Source organism: Sarcophilus harrisii, chromosome 4 (genome assembly GCF_902635505.1).
Source record: "Sarcophilus harrisii chromosome 4, mSarHar1.11, whole genome shotgun sequence".
NCBI lineage: Eukaryota > Metazoa > Chordata > Mammalia > Dasyuromorphia > Dasyuridae > Sarcophilus > Sarcophilus harrisii.
Genome location: NC_045429.1, coordinates 327,279,675 through 327,285,110, shown reverse-complemented (window position 1 = coordinate 327,285,110; position 5,436 = coordinate 327,279,675).

The window sequence follows — 5,436 nt, the reverse complement described above, 5'->3', positions numbered from 1 at the left end:
TCCAGAACTAGAGTCATTTCATGACTCTTAGTCAAGTGCATTTGTCCCTTTAATATGCGGCCTATTTCTTCAATCTTCTCACTGAATGCTGTATCTACAGCTTCTAGGATTCACATTGGACAATTGTGATAATTCGCATCAAAGTGCAAAAGAATCATTTTCTCGGGGGGGGGGGGGCGGCAACTGTTCAAAGATTCATCCTTTTATTTTCTCTAGGGAATATATTTACTGAACCACCTGCCTTTTACTGCTTTGGCCTAGCTGAAATGTAGGCATTTTACCTTTAGAGGCCCATCAAATGGTCCCTGAAGGTACCAGTTTGGAAGCTAGTTTGCTCTTATTAGTTCTGTCCCAAAATTTTGGCCAATTAAAAAAAAAAAAAAAAAAAACTTGCAAATAAGGAGTATTTTATAAAAGATTTTCCCTCTAATGCTATGGTCCATCCTTAACAATGATGCTTGTTAGCTTTTTATTCCTGGTCAAGCCAGTTGTTGGACATATTTCCAGGAGGATTGTAATAGAAAAGGACTAATAATTGCTTTGCTCTCATCCCTTAAGCGAATTGGCAGACCTTCAAATAAAATGAAACAGTTCACCCACCTCAGAGAAAAACCTAACTTGCAGAATGTAGGAGTTCCCTTTTGAGATCATCCTAACACAATGGGATCACATTTATGCCCTTAAGTAGGCTTATTTTTAAGTCTTAGTGATAACATTCTGAAGTTACATGTATCATCTTCCCATATAGGGATGTGAAACTTAATTTTTATCAGTCCCTTATGATTTCTCTTTTTATATTGGCATCTGAATGTCAAATTTTCTATTTAGTTTTGGCATTTCACTTGAAAGTTCTTTATTAAATGCTCATTCTCTACCCCTACCTCCAATTATACTACTTATTTTTGCTGAATTCTCAGTTATAATCCTAAAATCATATTCTAAGCCTCCTGCTTTTCTAAGGTTGATAGCTGCTAAATTCCTGGAAGTTTTCATTTGGGGATTTCTTTTAGGGGGATGACAGATGAATTCTTTCCATGTCCACTTTGCTTCTGATTCTAATTCTGAGCACTTTTTCTTTTAAATTTCTTGGAATATGATGTCTAGGCTTTTTTGGGGGGAGTAAGGGGAAGACAGTGCACAGCTTTTAAGTAGTCCAATGATTTAAAATTCTCTCTGCAACCTTCAACCCCCTATGAGGTATTTCATACTTTCTTCTCTATTTTCAGTATTTTGACTGTTTTATTTTATCTTGAAGTCTCATGGAGTAATTAGCTTTCAGTTAACCAATACTAATTTTTAAGTATTTTCTTCAATGAGGTTTTGCTTTTTTTAAAAAAATCATCTGATTTAGATTTTTAAGGATTTATTTTTTGGGGGGGCACTGGGGGTACCTCTTTTACCATATGGTCAAATATGATTTTTAAGGAGTTATTTTCTTCAGTATTCTTTACTGTTCTTTTCACAAATTTCTCAAATAGCTCATATTTTTTTCCCCAATTTTTCTTTTGCTATTCTTTACAAAATTTATTGCCCTTTTAGAAAAAATTTTAATTCTAATAATTCTTGTTGGTCTTGTGTCCAATCTGCATATTTCTTTGAGATTTTGCTTGGAGATGTTTTCAGTTTTGGCTTCTGTGTTTGTCTTGAGCTTCCCTCTAACCATAGTAGCTTTTTATGGTGAAATTCTTTTATTTGCTCACATTTCCAGCCAACTTATTGACTTTGGACTTTGTTGGTGTTGGGCTCTGCTTTGTGTATGCACATTTGTATAAAACAATTAGCCTCGGCTTCTTTTTATGTTCTTTCGCTAGTTTCAGAGCTCAGTCTGAGCCTGTAAGTTTTAAGTGTTTCCAAAGTGGTATGATTATGGGACAGGTCTGCTCACTGCCCACATGTTTTGCAAGTTTCTAACTCTGGATCATGTTGGCTTTTGTACGATTGAATTTCTGTAGACTTGCTGCTAGGTTGAGTCACATTCCACTGGAAGATACCATAGGTTCATAGTGTCTGAACTGCTAGAGTTTTGTGGGCTTTGGTCTCCTGATTTAATCCACTGCAGGCTTATGTATAAAGCTAAAAATTAGAACCGAGGCCTCAATCTATTCTCGGGCTCAGAGCCACACAATAACCATCCTAGAATTTGTTTTTACATCAGTAGGGCCCCTGCAACTGGGTGATTGAGCTGCCAGATGGCACCTATTGCTGCTCCCTGTGTTAATAGTTTTCCCCGAGATCCTTTTGCTGAAGTGTTCAATCCCCTTGCCATCCCTGGGCCCTGGGGTGCCCCCTGCTTCTGTTGCTATCTTTAAAACCTTCTGCCAATTCTGCCTGTTATGGCATATACTTCACTACTGGCCAATGCAACATCCAACGACAAGTTTTCCTAAATTGCTCTAGGCTGAAAAAAATGATTCAATGATTTTTTTCTTGGATTAGATGTGTCTAATTATCTTGCCCTCTTTATTGGCAGTTATGCTAAGACATGAAGTAGCTACAGCAAAACTGATATATATTTAACCATCCTGATTCCACTCTAAGTTCAAGTTCTAGGTTAAACCTCAGCAAGTTCAACATAGAAAAGATTTAAAGGTGGATCTTCAAGGTCATCTGATCCAACCACCTTAAATTTGATAGTTAAGCAAACTGAGGCCCATAAAGATTAAGGCCCATCTTACACTCTGTGTTAAGTGATGCTTGTGCTTTGCCCCAATCCAATAAAAAAGTAAACTGAATTACATTAATATTCTGTCTTGGCTAACCTGTCTGCCCAAATGCACCCTCTTGGTCCCCTTTACTAATTTTTTTATCAATGTAATACCCACTAACCTTGGGGGTTGCTATCTTGGCTGTTCTTTTTAATACTCTACTATAATCTCATTAGCTCCCATGGGTTGGGTCTAAATGGGGATTTTTTTCAGTTCCAATAGATTCAGTTATTATCTCTATGTGGATGATCCCCACATCTAGTGTTAAGTCTGTCCTGAGCTATATACATGAATCTAGAACTGCATATCCCAAATTCAACATGTATTAAATAGAACTCATCTTTTCCCAACCCTTATTTTACCTTCTGAAGTGCACTATTCCTACAGAAAGCACTACTGCATCCTCCCAATTACCCAGACCCACAATTTTGGTGTTTCCTCACTTTCACACACCTCACATACCCAATTCAATGCCGAATCTTTTTGCTTCTAATTCCTTTACAGACATCTCAATCTTTTCACTTAACGAGTTCAGGTCTTTATCGCTGCTCACATGATTTGGTGTCTGCCTCACTTCTTTCCCTTTCTAAACCACCCTCTATTCTGCTCCAAGTTGAATTTCTTAAAGCATAGATTCGATCACATCACACACTCTTCCCACAACTTCAGTGGTTTCTTATTGTCTCTTTGATCAAGTTAAAAAATGTTCTGTTTGGCACTTAAAACTTTTCATGAGCTGGCTCCTTTCTATCTTTCCAGTCTTCTTATGCTCTATTCCCCTCCACATATTCTACAAGCTGGGCTATACCAACTTATTTTTGTTCATATGTATATAACACTCCACATAAATAGAAACAGATCAAGCCAAATGATGTACCTCTTCTGCATCCCATAATATCAGCCATTGGTAAGGAAAGAGAGAATGAGCTGGATATAGATCCAGTTGTGCTGAAGGATAGAGTTATATTGTCCTCCAATGGTGAGTCATGGTAACAGCAGCAGTTTAGTGTAGGGTTTTAATGGCACTGGGCTCTTCTCCCCAGCCTCTCTTTTGCCAATCAGGAGAGAGTTATGAAACAAAGAACCTCTAGTATATCATTAAAGTCTACAACATGTATTTTAGAGTCCAAAGATCTAATTATAAGCAAGTCATCTTTTTTTTTGTTTGTTTGTTTCCTGTTTAACACTTGTACTTGTAGATGAGGATGATCCCAAAAAGCTAGAAAAAGCAGCTCATATGCAACCTATTAAATCTGGAAGAGATCTTACTTATGATGCAGTTCAACATTCTCAACTTTCTTAAGAAGAAATCAGATTTGTGTAAGGGGCCAAAGCAAATTAGTGGAAGAGCTGAGACCAGTACTCAGCCCTCCTCTAATCCCTGTCAGCCCTAAATGCTCTTTCTTCTATACTGCATTCCCTCAGGAATCTCAGAGAACAAATGACTCCCTGTGTATATAAAGACATGGGTGGGGTAGTATGAATATATGTATACATATCTATATTTACCTACCTCTAAATACATACACACACACACACACACACACGCAAATTACTCAGGCATTTATAAAGTAATATGTTTGCACAAATTGGTCATGATGTCCACTCTCATTTTATAGTATTATTTCTTATGTAGCCCTGGTTAAAGACCCAACATCCACAGGTGGACAATTCAAGGATGATGTTTGGCTCCGCCTTGGCTTCCTAGATTATTTTCCACAAATTTTTTTTTTTCCACAGCAAGAAGCCACCTTAGCAAATATTTTCATGTGCTGACATCTCAGATATAAAGAAGGTAATTAATCACTAATAAAATGTACAGAGCAACAAAATGCATGACTATAGTGTTCTCCCCATTTGAGCATTAGCCATTGTTTAAGTTAATAGGAGGAAAGCCGGCCTGAGTTTTGGACTTGTCATCAGAGGGCCTGCATTCAAGCTCTGGCTTCACCCCCTTACTGGCTGTGAGAATTTAGGCAAGTCACCTGAGAATTTAAGTTTTATCTTCTCACTCCACCCCCCCCCCAAAAAAAAAAAGGGAGATGGACTAGATGAGGGTGGGAAGTCAGAGATGGTAACCCCTTTTTAATATTATGGACCTTTTTTTTTTTGACAATCTGGTAAAAACCCATGTAATCCTTCTCAGAATAATGTAAGTGCATAAAACAAAATGGGATTTCAAAGGAAATCCATTATATTAAAATAAAATTTACCTTTTTTTTTTTTTAAAAGGATTACAGATCCCAGCTTAAGAACCTTTAGGATAGAGGTTCTTAAAGATCCCTTCCACATGAGACAGTCTGTAATTCTGTGTCTTGGTCATTAACAGTAACAATGTCATATTCCTTTATAAGAAATACAATTTTTTTAGGCATAACTCATTTTATTAAACTGAAATATTGGTTATAAATCCAATGTCTGACAACCAAATCTGAAACCATAGAATATTACAGATGGCTTGTATTCCTATCTGATTATCTATTCCAATTCTCTCATTTAACAAATGTATTTTAAATTTAGTACAGGAATAAGCCATTTCATAGAAACAGAATTCTAGAGTTTTAAGGGTCCTTAGAGATCCATTCAAACTCATTCTAGAAAAGAGGAAACTAGGCTCAGAAAGGTCAAAGACATACACAGCTAGTGAATGGCAAAACCAGGTTAAGATCTCAGGTGTTCTGATTCTTAGAGAATCATTTTTGTAAAGCAAAGAATTCATTTATAATACCAA